Below are 24,357 nucleotides of genomic sequence, written 5' to 3'. Positions count from 1 at the left end.
CTCCTTCTTGGCCCCATCCTTCAGCCTCAGAGGTAAATGTGATCAAAAGGCCATGCTCTCATTGAGTAGAAAAGCATCTGCAGTAAGCAGCTGACATTTGTCTGTCCCAGGAGTGCCCTGTCTTCCTTTTCAGCCACCACTGCCCGTCACCTGGGGGCTGGCTGCCTCCCCAGGGATGGCTCTAAGAGCAGTACAGAAGGGTATAAAACATCTGAGCTGTTTCCACCTGCCCGTAGTTGGTTCTGGATCTAAGTATCCCCAGGGTCCCCAAGCACGAACCACACTCCAAGGGTGAAAAACAGAAAACAGATGCTCATATGAAACAGACCTTCCCATCCAGGGGCATCTCAGGACATATTTATTAGTCAGGAGCATGCACCACAGCAAATCATGGCTCTCCTTCTGTATGGAAAAGCCTTTGATGGTTGGGTAGTAATGGCTAAAAATGAGGCTAATCCATAGTCCAGACAGGCTTTAGATATGCCAGAAAGATTCGTGTGCTGGCAAACACACTATTCAGCTTGTCCATTTCCTGTACGTCGTTTGAAACAGCCAGAGCCCTTTCTCACTATTTAGTCCTTTGAAAGCAGAGTAAAATAAAAACAGAAGAAACATGCAGCTAACAAAAGTCCCAAGCTCAGCACTTCAGGAGGGACTTGAATGCAGGGAGAGCAGACAGAGGACCCCCCAGAGCTGGGAAAGCCCCCACTTACAGCATGTGTTCTGCATAGCCTGCTCTGTGGAGATGGTAATAAATTCCTCTCTTGCCTGCACAGCTGTCATTCACAAGGTCGGTTCCTTCCACCAGAAAGAGGACTTGACACGGCTCTTTCACACCCTTACAGACACAGGCAGTAGGTACAAGCCTAGAAAAAATCCATCTGCCCCATAAAGTGCACATGCTTTCATGCTCTTTCAGGTGGACTCATGTCACTAAGGAAATGTAGCAAGCTCCTCATCAGTCCAGATGCAAAGCCCATGTGGTCCAGGATCCTGTGTTTGAGAGGGGAACAGAAAATTGGTGGACTTAAAAAAAGCATTAAGGAGTCTAGCATCCCCTGCTTGCTCATGGTGAAGTGTCTCTGGAGCGTGTGATCTACATCCTGAATGTCATTCATTGTTTTAGGAAGATCAGTCATTGCACCTAACGTTGCCAGGGCATCCATTTCCCAAGATACCCACTTGGCAGTCTAAGAACTGCCTACCAAATTCAGCATGAATTTCTTTTCCAAGCCCATAGGTGAATGCTGCACACATATAAGATATTCTTTCAACCTGTTCAGCCCATTTCACCAGCACTGGGTGCTTCAGAAGACGCAAGAAATTTTGCAGCAGGCAAGTATGAAACAACCTGCATCCACACCAACGACTCTGAGGTTGAAGATTGCACTCAGCTTTGAACTTAGCTCTTGGCCTCTCTGGCATCCTGTGCTGGGGGGTACCAGAGGCTGTTCAGGTGGTATTTAAAAGACTGGTTTCTTTCTGTGCATTTTGTCTGTATTTCTTTTAACTTTAATGCCAAGACAGAAGCTCCTGATTCATCTTAATTAGGTCTTTATTAATTTTTAAGTGGTTTTACCACATCTGCTATTGTCTCCTTCCTGAGGCAGCTAACCACCACCTTCAGACATTCTGATCCCTAGCATCTTATTGTGATTCCTTTAATCCCCACCTCACAAGAAGTGAAACCTGCTTAGGCAGTAGACTGTAGTTTTCTATAGCATAGACATTAAAGCTAGTTGTCAAAACTCCTTTTACAGAGAAAGTGGTCAAAATAGGCATCAGAGGAAGACTGATTTGACCTCTTGGAGATCTCTGCTTTAGGAGAACATGAATCTTAACCTCAGCATGCACATTTCTCTCCATTGGCTGTAAAAGAGTTCAGGAGATAGGCTCAGGTGAAGATGACTGCTCTGCAGTTAGGTGAGATGAATCCTGGCCAAGATGCCAGGTCCTGAAGAACAAGTAATAGACAAGATTGCACTGCTGGCTTCTAGTGTGATGCTGTGTAGTCCCCATCACTCTCCATGTGCAGCTCACAGCCGCACAGGGAGCAGAAGTTTCTATTAAGTTGCCTTCAATAAACCCCAAGTCTTTTTCCAGAGCTCATTTCAAGTGCTCAGAGTCACACGAATATTTTGCCTTCCCCTCTAGTATGTCCTATTTTGCATGTGCCACCAATTCAGCTCTATCTGCCATCGTATTGGTCCTTCGCCTGCTTTGCTTCAGTCCCACTGACATGCCTCCCCCATTGAAGTACCAGGCTTTGACTAACATAAATAACTTCATCGGAATTTAGACATTTCACTTCCTTACTCCCATTCCCCTTTCCAGGCTGCCAATATCTATGTTAAACAATACCAGACCTTGGCACTTCTCTGCCAACCTTTTTTCAGGGACAAAAATTTGCCATTTTTTCTTGTTTACTGCTTCCAATCTCTTAGCTAGCTTTTGGTTCTTGGCTTCTCATCATGTGACAGCCTTATTTTCTTTAGCAAACACTTAACCAAGATCTTATCAAAGGCCTTTAATACAAAGATGGTGGATGCTGGAGTTCAGATAATTATTTCCTTTTTTTTTTTTGGTACAGAAATCAGGTTGGAAATATTTAGATGCAATTGGAAGATTAGTTCCCAGGGTGTACGCAATGCATTTCAAGCCCATGAATAAACTTCTTCTCATCTTAGTTACACTAGTGCAAACTAAGCAAACAAGCAAAAGCTTTATTAGTTTTGGGTGATTACTTGGGCAGAGTTAGCATAACTGAAAGAAAAACCTACTAAAAAAGTTTTGAGAAGTTTACAGTCTGATCAGATACTGTATTGTAAATATAATAAGCTGTTGTTATCAATAACAATTTTATTTATAAAATCACCTTGTCCAGTGCACTGGGAACACTATATACCTGCAGATATCAGTATTTTGTTACTAAATGCATCTGTTAATAATAGGCGCTAACAGTGATCTGGAGAACCCAGTAAGAAGAGATGAGAATGAGAAAGAAAACCAGCAAGTATGAAGACCCCATAGAAAATACAAAAAGTATTTGATATAAGATCTGTCGCTGCGCCTTTCCTTGCTGTTATTCTCTGTACAGAGCAAAACAAAGGAGGCGGGTAGGAGGAAACATGCAGGAAATGAAATAAGGGTGGTTGTAAGATGCCCACAGAAATGGTGAGCAACGCCCAGGGGATCGGGAAGCAGCTGGTCCTCCCGGCGCTGGCCGGTTTGGTGAGCGAGCTGGTGTGTCACCAGCCCTATCCGGACCCAGAGCTGACAGACACTCCTGTCTAACACCGTTTCCGACAGAAAGACAGAAAGCCGTGTCCTGCCTCTCCCAGACCGAGCGCCGAGGTGCCAAGACTACGTGGAACTTGCCCAAAATTTGCGAGGGAAGAATGAAGCTTAAGTCATATTCACGCGTGCGGGTTTTCTTTTGTTATTTTAACCCAGTTATCGGAGCAATGTGTTCCTGTTGATTTTTAAACCCTATTCTGTTTTGAAAAGGCCAAACCGCGTCGCTGGACGCATTGTCTGGTTACAGAGGTCCCGAGAGGGGGGACTTCCAGCTGAGATCCAAGTCAAACCAGCTTGGCAAAATGAGTCATGGGGAGACACGGGGGTTTGAAGCCAGGGAACCAGTCCAAAAGGGATGGTCCCAGTCTGAAAGGATGGAGAGCACAGGGCAGGGGTGCCCGTGGAGAGGCTGCCGAGGCATGCAGAGGGCAGCAGACACATTGGCCATGGAGGGGTCATGCTGACATGGGCAGATGGCAGTGCTGTAGCATGCCGATGTGACCAAGCTCATCACAGCTGACAGGGCTTTTCCCTTTTTTACTTGTGGTTCTACAGCCTGCAGACCCAAAATCGTCTGGGGACGTGGAAAGCATGACATCCACTTGCTCCTGTGAGGTAACACCTAGGGGACGTGTCACCGATAATGTGTCTGGAAAGCAGGAAAGCCCAGAGAGATGACTAGAGGAGGAGGGTGGCTTTACAAAAAGTGAGCCTACAAAGAAAGGTTTTTGACCTATAGGATGGGGAAACACATATGGGGTCAGGGCTGGGAAAGAGGTATGAATTCAGCTGCACAAAAAGGAGATAAAAGAGGACAAAAGAGACGTGGTTGGAGTCACTCTGATGAGGAAAGAGAGTGGGAAATCCAAAGAAAGGAAAGCATTAGGCAAAGGGCAGGCTAGGACAGAGGGAAGCCAAGGAGGCTGAAAGGGGTGAATAAAATGATGATGCTGGGAACGCCTTTCTGAATGAAAGAGGGAAGCTAAGATGGCTGACCTGTGGGAGGGGAAGTCCTTCCCATTTGGTACACTACAGGAGGGGAACAACCATCAATCCCTGAAACCTCAATCCAGAAAAGGAAATGCAGAAATGCATAAAATGGAAAGGCAGGAGGGGATGGGGGGAAAGAGAAATCTGCATGGGGATGAAAATGATCCTTCATTTATCCTGGATAGGCCATTTGCTGTTTATCCCCTTGGGCCTTTTATTTTCCTCTCTTTAAGGTATTTCTAGGTAGCTAAAACGGTTGCTACAAGCATATCAGATCCTTACTGAAGTTCACATTGTTTCTCTGCACAGAGGGGACATGGGGATCTCAATGTATGGTATCTCCTATCAAAAGCATTTTTAGCTACCACATGAAAATGCATTTAGCTCACACATGGGTAAAATTTGCAGATTCCTTCAAAGATGAGCGTTAGCTGCCCTAACTACCTCAGTATTCCTGTTTCCGTTATACCTGTAGTCTGTCTGCAGAGATAAAGTCACTGAGAAAGAATATAGATTTGCTCCTTCAGAAAAGCCTTGTTTTTGTCTTATCAGTGAAATAAGTACATCCTGTGCACAGAGACTAAAAAAAATTTAAAAATCAAAGTTCTCTGGGACCTCACCATTGGGCTAGACTGCCAGAGTATTATAAAATGGCTTAAGTAAATAAATAACATTGCATTGTCCAAAAACTCCTTTCTTGGAAAGCTTTGTATCCAAGCTCTTTATGCAGTAAAGGTAACATTAATATCTTCCTGATCCTTTAAAATATAGTCTATTACATTGCCATAGAAAATGTGTGGAAAAGATACTCCAAAATTATTCCAAATAAGGAAAATCTGAAGCATAATTTATTACAGCCATAAATTCTCATGTAAATGTCAGCAGCCAGTAGATCCTGGACTTCAGTGATGGCAACTCTCCTAGTAGGAGAGACGCGGTGTTTAGTTTGAGGCTGTAAAAATGCTCATCTGTAGCCTTTGGACAGCCGGTACCCAGAAACTGCCTCCCAGCCATAGAAAGAGACTCAGGTGTGACAGATCCCCATTAGGATTTAGTGCCACAGCACCAACCATCAACAGAATGAGCAGTGGCACAGCGGGGCGGTCAGAGTGGGATACTGCATGTCGTCTCTCAAGGTGAACCTCAGCTTTCATCTGGGAAACCCAAGATACCTTTGCTATGGGAACTGTGTGCCACTTCAGCAAGATAAGTTGTCCTTGGATCAGAAGCCTGTTGCCTAAAATTGAAGGTTGTTTGTCACCTGTCACTCCCAGGGCCTTTGGGATCCAGAATATCTCGAGGCACCCAGTTTGGAGAAGAGGGCTGGTTTGAATTCAACTCCACTGCTCGGAGTGGAGGCGCAGGAGGAACAGCAGGGCAAAGGTAAGCAGGGTTTTGAAGCAAAGAGCCAGTTTCTGTCCTTGGGCTGACTCCTTGTGTGTTTTTCATTTGGTCAGGCCAACATTTTCCACCTGTGCTCTCTCTAGCCCAGGGGAGCAGCGTCCTTGTGCCCATGGCCACTTGCATGCCTTTCTCCTTAGCTCTGCTCTGCCCTTACCTCAGCCTGTTCCCTGGAGTGCCTGAAGCAGCCTTTGCCTCTGCAGCAGGGTAATTCAGATGCAAGGCAGGAGGTTACTCGTTACATAAAGCAACATCGAAGCTGGTCCTCAGAGCTTGTACTGCATTCAGTTGTAATACAAAGTGCCAAAAAGCCTACCTTGGCTGACTCATATACACGTATCTATCAAGGAAGGCCATGATATTATAGCATTAAGAGCTGCTCTTGGTTTTGCTAAGGCAAATACCTACAGGCATGTCATAGGTAGAGATGCTTTTTATGTTTAAAAATAAATATAGTTCATTTACAGGATGACTGTATTCTCAAGGTGAAAAAACAGAGCACATATCCGGTGGGAGGAGAGCTGCTGAACATGGCTGAGGTGAGGGACAAGGATGCTATTCTTGTCCTCCTTTTCTCATTTCTCATCTCCTTTGCTTCAGGCTTCTTCTCTTTCTCTCTCCACCTCACTCTCAGCCAAATCTGAATCCCTTCCCTCACACCTGCCCTCTGTTCCCTCTCTCTGCAAGCCCTGTATCCACTCCCAACATTACAGCTTCCCAGCAGTGGTGGGAAGGGTCAAACAGTGGGGCTGGCCCACAGGTGCAGCCCACAGCCCTTTCCCAGGGTGACACTGGAGCTGGCTTTGCCATCCCAGCTGGCCCCGCTCACAGGTTGTGGCTAACCAGTTTTATAGGTCAGACGGCATCTTTGGAGCGATTGTCCTGGAGATGCTTTCCAGACACTTTGCATCAGGAAGGCACAATCTCTCTGGGACTACTCAGCCGGCACTGGAGAATGCAGCCTGACCACACAGTATCGTGCCATTGACTTTGAAGCCAAATTCCTTGCTGATTACTCTTTTTTTCCCCAAAGTTGAATGTTTACAGGCAGTAAGTCCGCAATGCTCAGTCACTATTGCAGTTCCTTCCCCACACACTGAAAATGATTGGGAATTTTTCAGCAGGTACCCTTTCATGTTAGTAGGTGCACAAGACCATCAGGGAGAACGGGGCAGGCTGTATTTTTATCCAGTGTAAAGATACCCAAAACTAAAGCAAAGATCCAGGGAGGGTTAGGGACAAGAGGAGACACTGTGAAGGTAGGTGATGTAGGGAACACCCTTTGGAAGGTTCTTCTCAGGCTTGGATGGGGCTCAGATGTTTGGCACTCACTGAAAAAGGTCTTGTCTGAATCAGCTTATTGCTCATGTCAACAGCTTGCTCATCACATCAGCCTCAGGCCCTGCCAGGCCCCCAGGGTCACATAGGCAGAAGAGTCGCACCCCAGATCTTCCTATTGGAAAGCAAATGGAAAGGTGCAGCTTTAGGGAAGAGTTGGTCCCTAAACCCTAGAGGAGTGATCAGGTACTTACAAACAGGTCTTGCCACTGTCTTTACAGGACCAGCCTTACTATACATTTAAAAGCTATACACTTAGACTGATACCTTAGAAAAGAAAGATGCTTTGTTTTAATGATTATTCTAATTTCTGACCATCATATTTTAAACCCAGTCTCCTCAGAAAGGGAGGACAGCCTGAGTTAAGATATTAACCTTTTTCTCCTTTCTTCTCCACTTCCCCTTTCTGCTCCTGTCTAGGGTGGCTCTGCCTGCTTCAGCCTTTCTTTTCATTTTTAAAAACACAGATGTAAGCAGATAATGAGGCCACAGGAGGAGAATCCTTCAGGATGTCTTGTTTGGTTTGGAAATATTTAAATGTCTGCTGTATTTCCTTTGAGCACAAGGCAGGAGTCTGTGAAAGTGCACTGCTCCTTCTGCTACCCACAGTACTGCTAGGGGTGGGAGAGTGTGCGTGCATGTAAGCATATGTGTGCATGTGTGCATGGGATGGTTTCTAATCTTTTCAGCATGGCTCTTTTTCCTGGGATAATGTGAAACATTTCTCTAGGTCACATTTCCCTGGAGGAAAAGATTTTAACTCTAGTAATTCAGGTGAAGCTTGCTCTTTCTAAATAGCCTGCCAGTTTCACATGATTGCAGCAAATTCATAACTTTCTAAATAACGATGGTTTGAAGAGTGATTTTTTGTGGTTTGAATAAGTTTAAACATTAGTGGCCATTACGGATCATGGTTGGTCATTTTAGATTAAGGGATCATAATCAAGACAAAAATTTTACTGTTGTGTCATATATAAAGCGGTGAATGGCTGTTGGATAAATTACACAATGAATCTGAGGATCGGAGTCAATCAGCTTTACTGCAAGGGTGGCACAAAACAGTTGCCCGAGAGACCGTAACATAAAAAGAGAAACCTTCCTCATTTCGCTCCATGAAGTTAAAATTGCGTGTTGCAGGCTGCTCTCGACTTTCCACTGGCAAACATCTCGTGGCCTGGCTACCATGGACGGGGCCTGGGCGGAGGTGGAATACAGCTCTGATTAAAAGACAAGGATCAGACGAGGACAATTCATGGCAGGCAAACGTGCACAGAAGAACAGTGGCTTATACCACAGATGAATAAATAATATCTAGGGCCTTTTCATAAGGTATGAAAAGTCAGTCACATACTAGCCATGCTTTTCCTGGCTTAATCTAAAGACAGCTGAGGTCTACAGAGAATATTAAAAATAAAGACCTGCATAAACAACTATTCAAAGGAAGTGGCAGTATTCCTGCTAGAAAGAGCTGTGCCATTGCAAAACCTGAAAGATCACTTGTTGGCTTCACTAATCACATTTGGACCTTACAGTTCAGATTTAGAATATACCTATCAATACAAAAAGCGATAGATTAAATTTGCAATAAATAAATAAAAGGAAATTACAGTCTGATCCAAGAAATCTAATGAACATAAAATACCCTAACCATGACAAATGATTGTGAAATTTTGAAGTGATTTGTTTGGATTTTCAGAAAAAAATTGTTGTGAAGAAGCATGAATTACAACTACTATTGCACACTGGCATAGCTCCACATACACTATCCCAACATGTGCATTTAAGTCTCATCTTAACTATGATTTTTTCATGTGCGTTTGAAAATAACTGTCTTTTATTGCCTATATCTTTGTATGTCATTTTAATCATTGCATACTGACCTATCAATGGTTTTTGTACCCGTCATAAAAAATTCTCAACTTCCTTTTTTAGCTCACATAACAACAAGCTTTTCAAAACAAACTAGTGGAAGGATGAAAACCTTTCAAATGTTTTAATTTAATTTCTAAGGAGACAATAAATGTGAGGAAATGTTTTTAACGTAACTTCTTGTATCAGTGGAGACTGTAGTGTAAAGAGCATTTTTTTCTATTTCAGTTCATTGTGCCAACAGTTGAGTGATGCAGCTACCTTGCCGTTAAAAATAGTAGTACTAATACAAGTTTAAAGCAGGATACCATGAAATGCACTCTACAACCACAAATGCATTCCAGAGTATTGTTTCTAGTAAATATGTGTCCTGGGCTTGTCTTGCGGGCAAGTCAAAGAGTGGGATAAATCCATCTACTAATGATGGACATTAGATGTGAGCACAGTGAACACACACACACATGCAAGCATACACACACACGCGCACACAGACACACACTCTCACACACATATAAAAGTAAATATTTATTAAATGGATGTCTCCGTGTCAGCCCTGTTCTGTATGTTGACATGATCCAAGTCTAGAAGCCACAGCTCAAAACAAAACAACCTGTGAATACTTGACCTGGAAACAGTGAGAAATTCTTCTGCAATTCACTGATCTTCTAACATTTAACCCTTACCAGTTCCACTTCTGGCATCTGGGTGAATGTCTGAGACAAAGCTTGAGTGGCAGAAACTGAGATATGATATAATTATGTATCTCCAATATACTAACTACCTTAGGGGAGCAGGGCCAGATGAAGTAGGATGTGTGCTGAACAAGTGGAGAAACAACTCACACAGCACATGCTGCTCCCAGAAGGGGAAAAAGAAAGAAAACCTTTGAAACAGCAGAGATTCTTACATTCAAATTACTCCTTTCCAAGTCTGTAATTTCTCAGCTAGGTCAAAACAGAAAATGAGTGATTACTGTTACAACTGGCATACACTCTGCACTTTGGCTGCATTTAAGATACACAACATTTTCCAGAGAATCATGTCGGATAATTTGTCTTGTGTATTTTAAGCCTTTTTCACATGTCCTGAAAGACATAAGCAATAAAATACCTTAAGGAGTGCAGTGGCTGAAGAGGGGAGGCAGCATGGGCCCAGTGTCAGGGCACCCGGGTGCTTTTCCTGGCTGTGCTGCCCATCTATCATACGACTCCAGATGGGTTGCTTACACCAATACTCCCCAACTTGGCTGCCTAAAGTTCAAAATCTCTTTGGCAAGAGCAATTTCCAATGTCAATAGTACGGTTTATCTTCACACAGAAAAAAAAGTAACTGCAGCTAGACACCTAAGTCCAGATTGACAGGCAGAAATAAGCACTGTGATTTGCAGAACTAAGCTCCCACGGGGTCAGTGTATGGCACTGTACCTGTTTGCATATTTGTGCTGCCTAACTTGCATGGTTTTAGAGGATCAGTGTAAGGAGGGAGGGTCCTCGAAGGAGTTTCACCACAGGAACCGCACTTAGGTTCTCGGAGGACCCCATGTTCCCAGTGCCTCAGGCATCCAGGCTGGCCATCTGCTGTAAGGGGCTCTCACTCCTCCTTGCCCAGGCTACTTTCTTATGAAAAGCAGATCACGAGAAGGAAGTATTGAGGATTAAGGGGGGCTCTCACCTTGTGTTGAATCTGGATGATCATACACACATACAGGAAACTGGATGGCACTACTGAGTTCTCCAGAGCAGACACAAACTTGGCTTCTCCAAGGGGATCCTGTCTCTCCCCACTGCCTCCATACACAGTCTAGGGACACAGGGCTTCCATCTTCGGCACCTACCCAACCTAGGCAATGCAAATATTTATTGTCTCTATGTACCTTACCTACATTCTAAAGGACACACCGAATAGACCAATATTTTCCTTACCCCAAAGTATGTGGTATATTCTACAAATTTCTTTGAACTGTATTCCCCTGACTTCTTCTGTTATATCAAAAAACCCAAAATTCTTTTAGATAACTCCTAATTTGATTTGTGTGATTACACTTATAGAAGCAACTATGTAAAAATATTACATCATTTGACCTTCTTATAAGAGCATTTTTATGCACTTGCTAAACTTCGAACAAGCTCTGGTCTTATTAAGTTCAACATCCTTCCACTCTGCCATAAGTCGATTACTTTTCTCAAGATAATTTCTCTTTAAATTCAGGGTCACAGGTATTTATTTCCTTGGCTCAATGTTAGTTACTGCTATTAACACAGAAGAGGGAAGAAAATTTTAATTCTGCTTTGTGAAACAGAATTGCTAGAGTGTGGTTCTAGCCAGAAGAATGAATGTAAAAGTAAATTTCTGGGTTTCACTGTCATTGTTCTCCCCATGAACTCTGATCCACTTACCGGTAGACATCTTTTTACCTATTGCTAATATGGCAAATCAGACCAGCGCTGAAAATCAGAGTTTCCCTGTTCAGGAAGTCATGAATCTTTAAGGTCAGAAAGGACCTCCTGACACAGGTGGTCAAGGGGCCAATGAAGGGAGATGCTCTGTTGGACCTGTTACTTACAAACAAGGAAGAATGGGTCATGGATGTGAAAGTCAGGGGCAGCTTTGGCTGCAGTGACCACGAGATGATAGAGTTCAGCATCCTGAAAGAAGGGAACAAGGCAAAAAGCAGCATCACAGCCTTGGGCTTCAGGAGAGCAGACTTTGGCATATTCAGGGATCTGTTTGGAAGAAGCCCACAGGAGACAATCCTGGAGAGAGGAGTCCAGAAGAGCTGTTTGATTTTCAAGGATCACCTCCTCCAAACTCAAGAATGGTCCATCCCAACAAGTCAGGAATCAAGCAAAGGCAGCAGGAGGCCTGCATGGATGAACAAGGAGCTCCTGACTAAACACAAACATAAAAAGTAAGTTAAAAGAGGTGGATGAGGGGGCAGGTAACCCAGGAAGAACACAGAGACATGGTTCTAGTGTGCAGGGGTGGGCTTAGGAAAGCCGAAGCCCATCTGGAGTTGAATGTGATGAGGGACATGAAGGGCAAGAGCAAGGGCTTCTACAAGTATACGAGCAGCAAAAGAAAGGCTAAGGAAAATGTGGGCCCGCTGCTGAGCAGGCCAGGGGACCTGGTGACAAAAGACATGGAAAAGGCCAAGGCACTAAGTGCCTTCTTTGCCTCAGCCTTTACGAGTATGACTGGCCTTCAGCTATCCCAGGTCCCCAAGACTGACGGGAAAGTCTGGAGTAAGGAAAACTTACTCGATGGAGGAGGATCCAGTTAGGCAATATTTAAGCAAATTGGATCCACACAAGTCCATGGGCACTGATGGGATGCACCCACGAGTGCTGAGGGATCTGGCAGATATCATTGTGAGGTCACTCTTGATAGTCTTTGAAAGGTCATGGCAACTGGGGGAAGTTCCTCAGGACTGGAAAAAGCTAAGTGTCACTGCTAGCTTCAAGAGGGGCAATAAGGATGATTTGGGGAACTACCAGCTAGTCAGCCTCACCTCGATCCTTTTGAACATGATAAAGCAAATTATCCTGGAAATAATTTCCAAACATATTAAAGACAAGAAAGTGATTGAGAGTATTCAGTGTGGATTTATAAAGGGGAAATCATGCCTGACTGACTTGATGGCCTTCTACAACAAAGTGACTAGCTCTATGGGTGAGGGGAGAACAGTGGATTTTGTTTATCTTGAATTTAGCAAGGCTTTTGGCACTGTCTCCTGCAACATGCTCACTGACAAACTGATGAAGTATGGGCTAGATAAGTGGACAGTGAGATGGAGTGAAAACTTGCTGAACTGCCAGGCTCAAAGGGTTGTAATCAGCAGCACAAAGTCCATCTGGAGTCCAGTGACTAGTGGTGTGCCCCAGGGGTAAATACTGAGTCCAATACTGTTAAACGTCTTCATTAATAACCTTGACGATGGGAGACAGAATGCACCCTCAGCAAGTCTGCAGATGATATAAAGCTGGGAGTGGTGGCCGATACACCAGGGGGGTGTGGTGCCATTCAGAGGGACCTCAACAGGTTGGATAAATGGGCCAACAGGACCCTCATGAACTTCAATAAAGGGAAGGGCAAAGTCCTGCATGTGGAGAGGAATAATCCCATGCACCAGTACAGGTTGGGTGCTGACCAGCTGGAAATAAGCTTTGCAGAAAAGGATCCATGGGGTCTTGATGGACGTCCAGTTGCCCATGACCCAGCAATGAACCCACGTGGCAAAGAAGGTCAACAGCATCCTGGGTTGCACTAGGAAGAGTGTTACCTGCAGGTCAAGGGATATGATCCTTCTCCTCTATTCAGCACTGGACCATGCGGAATGCTGGGTCCAGATCTGGGCTCCCCAGTACCAGAGACATATGAACATAGTGGAACAGGTTCATCAGGGGGCCACAAAGATGGTGAAGGGACTGGAGCATCTCTCATATGAGGAGAAGCTGAGAGAGCTGGGACTGTACATCCTAGAGCAAAGAAGGCTCAGGGGAATCTCATCAATCTATAAAAAAACCTGAAGGGAGGGAGTGAGGAAGATGGAGCCAGACCCTTCTCAGTGGTGCCCAGTGACAGGGCAAGAGGAAATGGGCACAAAATGAAATACAGGAAATTCCATTTAAACATAAGAAAAAAATATTTTTTTACTATGGGGGTGGTCAGACACTGGCACAGGCTGCTCAGAGAGGTAGTGGAGTCTCCATCCTTAGAGATACTCAAAACTCAACAGGACGTGGCCCTGAGAAATTTGCTATAGCTGGCCCTGCTTTGAACACAGAGGGCTGGACTAGACGGTCTCCAGAGCTGCCTTCCAGCTTCAGCTGTTCTGTGATCCTGTGACCCCTGTGATCATTTAGTCTAATCTGTTGCACTACACAGGCCACAGAATTTCATTCATGGCTTCCTCATACACACAAGTCAGAAATGCTAACTGAACAAAGCATCACTTTTAGACAGGCACCTGGACTGGGGTGTAAGATTTCAACTGATGGTAAATCTGCTATACCCTTGATGAAGTTATCTCTCCAGTAATTACCTTTGCTATTAAGAAACCATCCCTCCCCTTATCTAATCATCATCTTCCACCATTAATAATTAACAGCTAATAACTGAAAATTTCCATGAACCAAATTAAGCCCTCGTTTCTGCTTGTGCAAAAATACTGCATTCATTGAGTTCAGACCAAGTACAGCTGACTTAAACTTTCCAAACACTTCTGAGGGGAACACATGACCAAGAATTGGGGCCAGCTTGCTCTTTCAGCCTGGGGCAAATTAAGAAGGGGACAACAGACTGCCAGACATGAAAGCCTGCAGAGAGAAGTGGACCAGCTGAGTAAGAAGGTGCTATTTTTAAGACACTTTTCAAAGTAAAATTATCCTCTCACTAATAAAATGACTACCTAGAGGTTGGCAAAGGTTGCCTGTTTGAGGTGCACCCTGAGGGTGGCTGGCTGAAACCCTTCCCTTCCAGTTTCCCCTGCAAACCCTTCCTCCCTCTCTTTTAATGCCACTGAAAATTTCCTCCACCCAATTATTGCAGACCTGGAGCCTCTTGCAGAGAGCGAAATGCTGGCTAGACCCTGTGCTCTGATGATGTACTTAGAGTAGTAAATTAACTGTATAGATTGTGTAATCTATAAGCCTTGTGTAAGCCATTTTACCTGCCTTGAGAGCTATATATAGTTTCCCACTCATTAGAAAGGAGGGTACCTCTGCTACTTGGAAGTATGAAGTTTCAACATACTTTTGTGACACAAAGGCACACCTTAATCCACTGGTGAAATTATTACAATAGCAGCTCACATTTTCACTTTTAATAGTGCACTTTAAAACAAGACTTCATATTTCTAGCATTCTGCCATCCTGGTTTGGCTGGTCTCTAATCCCTACCACAATACTAATTTTAGCTAATCATCATCATCATTTTTCTTTAAATAAGCCCACACTAACCAAAGTGGTGAGGGAATGAAGTACATAATTTCTTTTGTAGCCCAATATCTCCATCTTATGGTCATAGCATGTATAAGTGTTAAGCTTTTCAGTATTCATTTGATTATGACTTTTAATGGAGACTTCTGTGTAGCAGGTAAAACACAGTTTAGTATTTTATCTGAAACAGGTGGGAATCTTTTTTCCAAACTTTTAGGATTTTGAACAGGATGCTACTGCTGAATCTTTTTCTGAGGGAAGGGGTAGTACAAATTACTGGTGACTGATACAATCCCAGCCTATTCTCTTCAACACCAGTGCTGCACCTTATAAGAAGACAGAAGCTATACAGACAATACCTATCCATCTATGTGCCAGCAAACCATGGATTTTCACCACTGTGCTTTTTTCCCACAGAATTCCCAAGGGAAAATTAAGTCATGCAATATTAACGGTATATTTTCATTAATGCTTGGAATCAAGGTCATAGGGGGACCAGGCAAAGTCAGAAACAGACACATTGCTAGACTCTGTATAGTGACTGGTCTGTATGCTTTACAGCTGTCCCAGATTGGCTGCTCATGATCTGCACAGCCTAGAAAGACCCAACTGAGGAGACAACAGCGGAGACCTGGAGGCAACAAGCTTGGCAGGAAACAGCTGCTGGTAGAGAGACGTGATAGACAACAGCACTGATTGCTCTCTCAGAAATGCACTCCAGATGGTGATATGGCACGCTGTGGTTCACTGAGAGCAAATTTGTTTGTATGGGTCTAGAATATCAACTCCTGCCTTCACTGAAAAAAAGGGTATGAATATGCTGAGGCCTCAAGATCAGACGGGAGTAATGAAATCAGACTAGCATACTAGCCAGACTGTGTCCTGGGAGATACGGACTACACATCAAGCATACCTCTATTAATGATGCAATTGGTAGTACACCTCTTCTGTCACATGATATACCTCTTCTGGCACTGAATGGCAGCACCATTTTATTTCCTCCCAGTGATATTGAGCTTAGCTAGCCTCAAAACATCAACCGTTTTATTTACTCATCTATGCCAGTCTTGGCACAGAGTGGGTCAGAAAATGTGCAAGTAAACTATTCTTTCAGGAATGTCAAAGAAAACCAATTCCTGCCTCAAAGGTTTCCTCTAATCAGAGAATCAGGCAAGCAGCAAACTCTCCTTTGCTTACATTGTCCACTTTGGACTGCTGCCTCTTCACATAATTCTGAATAACAAAACCTGCTAACCACACAGCATCTCTTCCCAAGACCAAACATTTCCTCACACACTAGAGAAATTAACTCTAAAGTCTATATTTATCAATATCACCTGGCAAAATCTGCAATAATAGCACATTTTGGTGTGGGAAAATGAAAAATTTTGACAGATGTGTTAAGCACTTTTTGTCAGTTTTAATGCAGCCTAATGATAATGGCAAATAAACAGTAGCCCATCCAGCCTGTCTACCCACCACAGCTCTTCTGTTTGGTCAAGTGAGAGTCTGTCACCAAGTACATTGCCAGTACTGCCTCTAATAATTTAGGATGGATGTGATGCTCCCATAATACTCAGCTGTTGTGTTTTGAAAGAAGGTCTAAATTTTTTCCAAAGTGTTCTGGTTAAGTTTAATCCAAGCACTGTTGCAAAAGTAGCACTGAGGGAAATTGCATCATAAGGAAGCACACAGATTCCTGCTCTCATACAGTGACTGTATGGGCTCAGGAATAAGAAAGGCTCTGTAAGTGGGATGTAAGACGTGCTTGTTTATTTAAAATAGCACCTGACTACTGAAAATCTACGCAGAATGAATCACATCATAGAATTGAAACCTGCCCAATCCCACGTAAGCGGGAGAGACTCCAGAATGATCAGGTCCCATGATGCATACCATGGACTGAGGCAACACAGCCAAAAGATGCAAGTGGCGTCTTCCTGTTACCAGCAATGCAGTCTTTCCTCTAAAATGAGACATCTCTTCCTGGGCTATATAAACAGAGTGATGGCAAAGTGAAGGAATGGGAGGCCATTACTTCATACTTTGCTTTGTCCTGTATTTTTCAAGTAAAATTAAATCCCAGCAGTCTTTATTTAGTCCAATATTTACCAAAAAACCTGCTTTGGATTTGTCGGCTAGAGCAAACTCATGGCAGGTGCCAGAATTTGCTGCTTTCCCAGCTCTCTGCACAGCAGCTTGGGTTCCCACTGCTCTGAATGCCAGTGCGGGACCATGCGGCCAGGGCAGCATGGCAGCCCACTCAAGTCACTCTTCATCACGTACCTGTGGTCAACAAATAATTTAAACACTCTGTGAGTTATTCCTGGTCACGGGACCTAGAGTGGTTCACGCTGTGTCTAAAACTGCACTTGGCAACAGTCAGGAGTAGAGCTGAATCATTGCAAGACTCCTTCTTAAATGAAAACAAAACAAGAGACTCAAATAACATCAAGTGGAATAGAAATAAAGAAAAGTGTATCTAAAAAAAAAATGAGAGGCATGAGAGAAGGACAGTTGCCATTACGGGTGTTCCTCAGTTATAACACTGGTAAGCCATAACATGGTGCTAAGAAGTTCCAAAATCAGCTCACCTCCTTGTATAATCCACCCATGCACCACAATCACAAAATAAATCATAGCTGCTGCACCTAATTAAGCAAAATGCTTCTGCTTATTTTCCAGTATATCTGTTACTGAAAGTAGGCAGTGGCCATTTATCACCGGGAGGAAAGCTGAAGCATTAACTCTCTTTTGCCAAGGTACATGCTTTGAACCAAGACACTAACCACCTTTGTTCAATTGCATCAGTAAAACCAGGTAGCTGAACTTCCTAATAGATGGTGACGATCATCATCCTTTTCCCAAATTAAATCTGATTTTCTTAATTCACTATCCAGAAGTCTCATCTGGATCCCATAACACACAGCCCTGCATTCTCCCTGCGAGGTCAGGAAAGATTTTGCAGAGTTTGTAAGTGGTGGATAATACAGGCATACTGCACTGCAAGACAAAGCCCAGGAGAGTGAGTTTTAAGCTTGCAGCAGGATAGTGCCTGCATTTAATCACTGCACTTTTCCTTCCGAGCCCAGGAAAGTTGTTCATAGAGTTTCTGATCTGAATTGAAGCGCCCTTAAATAAAGGTCTCTTCTGGTTTCTTGTGGTTCTTTATTCTTGGTCTGGCTATAGCATCCCCACAAAAATGCTCATGAGTGCTACCTTTACAACTTAAAGGGGATTAAGAATGCTGCTTCCCAGGAACAGTGGACTATAAAATATCACTGTGGAGATAACAGAACAGTCAAACTGCTGTATCTACTAGTACTTGCAGTGTCATAGTTGAGTCCTTTCCCAGCTCATCAACAGATAAAGTTGCAGCCTGTGAGTCTTTTTAATACACTTTGTGTATCTGTCCACACTGCCAGAACAATACTGTCATGGCAGATACATCCTCCACAGTAAAAATGGGTGTGTGATCAACAATTTATCCATAGGATATTCCAGTGAAGTTATCTCAGGAACCAAAAAAAAAAAAAAAAAAAAAAGAGATGTTTTCATACAGAATAAACATCCCTGCACCTGCTCTGGCATCGGTGGCCGCAGGATTCTGACAGATGCTGCTTTGCTCAGAAGAGTCAAAATGTGTTTGAGTGCTGCTTGTGATGTCAAAGACTTTTAACCTTACATAACGTTGAACTTTCTGGGCATTTCACTGGTGATACTGAACTTTGTCTTGCAATGCTAAAAAAAGTAAATAAATAGTATAGAAAAGGTCCATTTTGAAGTAGATGTGTAACAAGATACCAAACACTCACAAACTCTTGCTATTATAGAGAAGATACAGCTTCTGTTCTACTGAATAAATAATGGATCCAGGGAAAGTGCAATAGAATTATTGAGACAGCTTTCTTCAAAGAGGTCTTACAGACCCAGTAAAACATATTTGTGGAATGAGATTAAAACGGCTCCTTCAGTTCACAGTACATTTTAGAGAATATTATGTGTGCATCATACTTAAAGAAAATGTGAAGGAAGCAAAACACAAGCAAATCCAAGGAGCGTGCCCATGTTCAAGGAGCAATCTCCATCATACCCGTGAATGCGAGAAGGCATTGTTTTAACAGCTGCTGAAGCAGTATTTACATAAAAGCCTTTCCCCAGGGAAAAGAAACATCACCAGGTGACTCTGAAGGGCAGGGGCCATGGCCATACACTGAATCACCAGGGGCACGCAGTTCAGCGTTCACAGGTTTCTCAGCACCTTCGTTTACAATGATGAGGGTCAAGGGGGACTTGCCTTCCAAAGGGAGGTTTTGCTGAGCACTGGTATATATCTGGGGCTGAATCTGCTCAGCTTTTCGCACGACAATTGCTTCTGAAGTCTCAGCGTTGCACTAGTCCCGGGGCAGAGGGGACCCGCCGGTCCCTCCGAGCATTGCCGAGGCCAGCCTCCCAGCAGCACGACCGGACTGCCCGTGCAGTCTCAGCTCTTACGCAAGCCACAGGGCACTGGGTCCAGTGAGGAGCTGCCTTTCTGAAGGGGCCTCGGGAGCAGCAGGAAGAAGACTTTGAAGAACTGGGATCCATAAGTCCTTGTCTTGCCTTTGCCCGCAGCAGGGAAATGGGCCGCTTTGTCCTGCCACTTGTGTAAATCCGCTTGCATCCCTTTGGCTGGCTCAGCTAGCAGTGAGCTGTCGGCAAGGCACAGGCTCTTCTTTTTGCTCCCACTGTCTCCATCCCCACGTTCACTTTCCCAAGGGTGACTCTGACTTGAAGGCTGGAGAGTGGGCAAAAAGGCACAGTGCTTGACCTTTGGAGACTTACAGCAAGCAAGCAGTAAAGAAACACAAATAGCTCAGGAGGTATACAAAGGATTTTTCAGGAATATCGTTAAATGTAAATTTTTAGGTTCCTTAATGGGACCTAAAGCAACTGGCATTCCACTTCCATGCACCTCGTGTGCGTTTTGCATTAAGCATTAATTATGATCCTTGTATATTTAGGCATAAAGAATTCATGTGTTTTCTGACACACGTGTTGATGTTGGATTTATAGTTAAGATATTCTAAAGATTAAGTGCTCCCCTTAGTGTTAGCAATTTAGAAGGCACATAGCTATTTCCTCTCATCTAAATATGTGATGATGCAACAGCCAAAATAAATACCCCCAAACACAGTCAGGTTGAAGTGCCCTTAATATCAACAAGACACAGCTCTAATATAAGTAAAATACTGCTTATAAGGGTTTGGCTGGATTAGAGAGAAGAAAAAAATGTAACAGTAGATCCAATATACACTCATAATCCATTGCATAGGAAAAGGGATAACCGCAATTTAATTTGAGGAATTTTGCAAAGAGATGTCTTTAAGTTAGACTTATTAAATACAAGCAACATAATTACACTCATAAAAATAAAGTCATTCAAAAAAGCATTATTATTACTGAGTTATTAGAGCTAATCATATTTATAAAGCACTGAAACTTTGCCTGCTGCCCTTAGAGAAACACAGTACTAAGCAAAAATCGAAAGTCATGCCTTGGCCCAAAGACCCACTCCCCAGCTTGGACCATCTGGGGCTTCCTCCATGTGAGGGAAATGCCTGCTTGGTGCAGGGCCTCTGCAGTGGGAAGAATTCACACCCTTTAAACTTTTCTGCCATGGAGCACAACTGGCATGTCTGGAAAAGAAGTAGGGACGCTTGGAAGAGATTATGGCATCTGGGGTGATGGCCCGTGTGGTGCAAAACCTCAGTGACCCAGCTGCAGCCACTCTTCCCCATGCAAGCCCAGGAAATTAAGGAAGCGCAGAAGCCATCAAGCCATTTTTCCTCCCTTGCTTCTCAATGTCTTAAGGGATGTCTATGGCACAGGTGAAAATCAGCAACACAGAGCCTGGTATTGTAGCAAAAGGGGTAATGGTGGCTATACCAAGTGTGAAAGCAATAGTTATACTGGTTTTGTACTGGCTTCACGCCATCAAATAAGGTGGAATTGCTCCTTGCCAGCCCCAAAGAGCAACTTTCAAATGGTTGCATTTTATAGAATAGGTGGGCTTTCAAGAAGTGATTTGGAGAAGGAAATGGAGGGCACTGACACACATTAATCAGAAGGCAGCATGGAAAGGGGCCCTGAGGCAGGAGTGGGGAAAGCAGACAAAAGGAACAGTCACGGCAGATCACCAAGGGCAGGAAAGAACACAGCAGAAATAAAAGCACTATTTTAGGTAAGGTATGAAATGCAAAGGGCTTAAGGAGTTCAAACACCTCTGGAGGGAAAAGAAGAGATGAAGACAGCACAGAGACGCAGAGCCAAGGAGACAGGGAATGAATGGTACGAGGTGGCAAGCTTGCCGGAGGGATTTGGAACAGACCGAGGGACTGGGAGCAAAATGGGCTGAGCCCAGAGACTGGGATGTGATAACTGGAGCAAGAAATGACCAGAGAAAGGCTTCAAGTGTTGGCAGAGGGGACAGTAGGAGACTATTCCTGTTGGAGCACTAGGGAGGGAAAGCAAACACAATTTAGAGCAGTCCAGGAGGAAGTGCAAAGAGAAAGCTCCCACTGAATAATGTTACTTAGCCATTTAGAAACGTTCCTACTCTCTTTAAAGGGAAGGAAAAATAAGGAAGCAGGAATGTCAGGGTAAAAAGAGAGACAAGGAAATCATTCAAGATTAGAAGAGCTCAAATCAAGCGCAGAAAGGGGCTAAGGGAAGAAAAGATACACATATATGTGGAAAAAGACTTAGAAAACAGAAAGACCTTTTGAACGGCAGGAATAGAGTTACTGGAGGCTTACGGGACATGTAAGATTCTTGCCTCCTCTCTGCCACCAGATGCAGCCCATGCTCTTAGCTGCATCGGCATGGGGCCGTTGAATGGTTGCCCACACACGTGCATCCCCTTCCCACTCCTCTTTCTGTGCGTGGTGGCTGCGCCCAGATCCACTTACGAGCTGAGCTGTGGCAGAGGCTGTGTGCCCCAAATGCCCACCAAGGTTACCTAAGCATGCTGCTGAGCACTGGAAAAACAAAAAACAACAAAAAGAGCAAACCAAAATGGATTCCTACACAGCCACTCAGTTGGCTGGAGACTCTAGGCCAGCTCTTCAGCACATACAAGCTGGCGTAGCTCCACAGACATTGCTGGAGATGCTTTGACTTAGAGCAGTGCTGAGGCCCCTGTGTTCCCATCATTCACAGGAAAGAGTGTGTGTATTTCTCTTCTGTGAACAGACTCTGAGACCCTCACTGAGAAGCAAACTGAGCACTGTATTAACAAAAGAAACCTCCCACCAGCAATTCAATAATATAAAATTCCATATATTTTCTTTTTAATTCTTTAAAATAACTACTGCATGCAAGACTCTCTTCAAATCCTACTGTATCTCCCTCCATCCCCACTTTGCATTTTCCCTCCTAGCCAGGGATGAGGTCTTAACACTCACAGTGCTTCATTTTTCATTTTCTGTTTTCTGATTTCAAGCCTTACTACTTATTTTAAAGTAACCTTTTTGGCATCCTCTTATAGTCAGGTTTAATGGCCTGTTTACATTTTCATTTAAACTGTTTCTCTATCTTAAATGAGCAAGACAAATAGCTCTGTTGTACAATGGCTTTCATTTTATAGTGGTTGTGTGTCACTTTATGTCAGTGGAAATGCAGACATGCTCTTTCTTCAGGAGTTTGAAACTAAATAGCTGGTGCACATCTGTTTAAATTTAATTTGAACTTGTAGGTTCCAAACCGAAAGTAAAATGGAAAAAAAATAAGCAATTTTTTTGTGTTTTTTAAAGCAAGTAGAATAGCAAAATTCTATTCTATTTCTTATTCCCTTATGTAACTATTAAATCCCCCAGACTTTCATTAAAGTCTTTCTGAAATCAGTTTCATTCATTCCAGTATTTCAGTTTCTTTTATCTTTCTCTCTATGGCTCCTTAGAGCTCTGTTATGCCATATATTCTTCTCCCAGTGTGTATTACATTAAACCCCTCTGTCCCATGAACACCTGCAAAATGTAATCCCCCCCCCTCCTCAAAAAAAAGAGTTTTGAATTTTATAAGTCAAAATCCAGCCTAGTAAACAGCAAAGCTCATTTTCCAATTTGGTGACTTAGAAGCAGCCCAACAACATTACAGTTAGTTCCTGCAGCCCCAGCTGCAATTGGGAGCTCCACTGGGTTTGGGAGCAATGGGAAGACAAGATACCCTCTCAAGCCCTTGCAAAAGCCACCTACACGACCAGAAGCAGCACAGCTGCGGACGCAGGCTCCGGGGAGCCCCGGGAAAGTGAGAGGAAGAGGTGCATAGGTGAAGCCTGAACTCCCGTCCCTCACCAGGTCTGCTGAGAAAAGACCAGGCACACAACAAGGTATTTTCTTCCCCTGGAGCAGCAGTGGGTCAAAAGCCTAGCTGCTGTGCCCACAGCAGATGTTTCCCTCTGCTCCTTCTCCCTCGTTAAGTCAGGATAAATGAGCAACCTGAAACATGATTAGGAACACTAATCAGCAACGAAAAGTGCCCCTTGATTCAGTGGTCGGCTTAGGAGCCGAAGCAACCCCAGGCTTTTTCTAGCATGGCACCTTCCAGCTGAGTTTCGGAGGCACTGGTTTCCCAGGTTGAGGCGGTTCAGCTTTGTGTGAATAAGAACAACCAAGTCTCAGACAGCCTAAATATCCTCCTAAAGAAACGAACACCCTACAGGGACAGGCTGAACAAAGCTTTCATGGCCCCTTTCTAACAAAACCAGCCTCTGACTCAGTTTTTGGCAGGAGAGGGAGAAAGGAGGGATCCTTCTGAGACATGCTCAGTGGGAGGGCTTTGGCAAGGGAACATCAGAAGGACCCACCAGATGGACACTTGGACTACATCTAAAGCTTTCTCACATTTCTTTTCCTTCCTCCCCACCCTCCTTCCCCCCCGCCACGCACTCGGTTTACCTCTTCCCTGCTCATCTACAAAGTGCTTGTTCAAAGCGCCAGGGGTGGCGATGGATGCCCACACGTGCACGCAGGAGCGCAGCGGCTGACACTCTGCACGTGCCGGCTGCTGCAGGAAAGGTCCTTTGAGCGTGCGGCCCGGCTGCAAGGCACACTGGCGGGCGCAGTACGCAGCGGGGAAGTCTTTCTCCTCCAGCCCGTGTCCACGCTGTCCGTTAAGGGCAGCCCTTTGGACCAGGCTCGCCTGAGTCCCCTACAGCCAAGCCTCCTCCAAAGCCTCTTCAGGCACAGAATGGGACCCTGCACGAATGTGCTCCTACCAACAGGCAAGACATCACAAGGGCAAGACATGGGTGCGTGCTGCTCGTACAGACCTCCCAACGCCACCCTTTTAATGCAGTGAAGGTGGTGGAGAAGAAGGAGAAAGGAGGAGTGGAAGAAAGGCTCTGTACTGATTGCAGTGGGATTTGGAGCTGATTTAATGAGGAAAATTATTCCCGGTTCTTAAATTGCTATGGTTTCCTCTTTGATTGAATGTTGGTATTCCTTTAAGCTTTCAAAGGAACAAATATAATTACAATATGCATTTA

The sequence above is a fragment of the Gymnogyps californianus genome, chromosome 2 (assembly GCF_018139145.2).
Source record: "Gymnogyps californianus isolate 813 chromosome 2, ASM1813914v2, whole genome shotgun sequence".
NCBI lineage: Eukaryota > Metazoa > Chordata > Aves > Accipitriformes > Cathartidae > Gymnogyps > Gymnogyps californianus.
The sequence above is the reverse complement of the archived record's forward strand: the minus strand, read 5'-3'. Positions refer to the sequence as shown.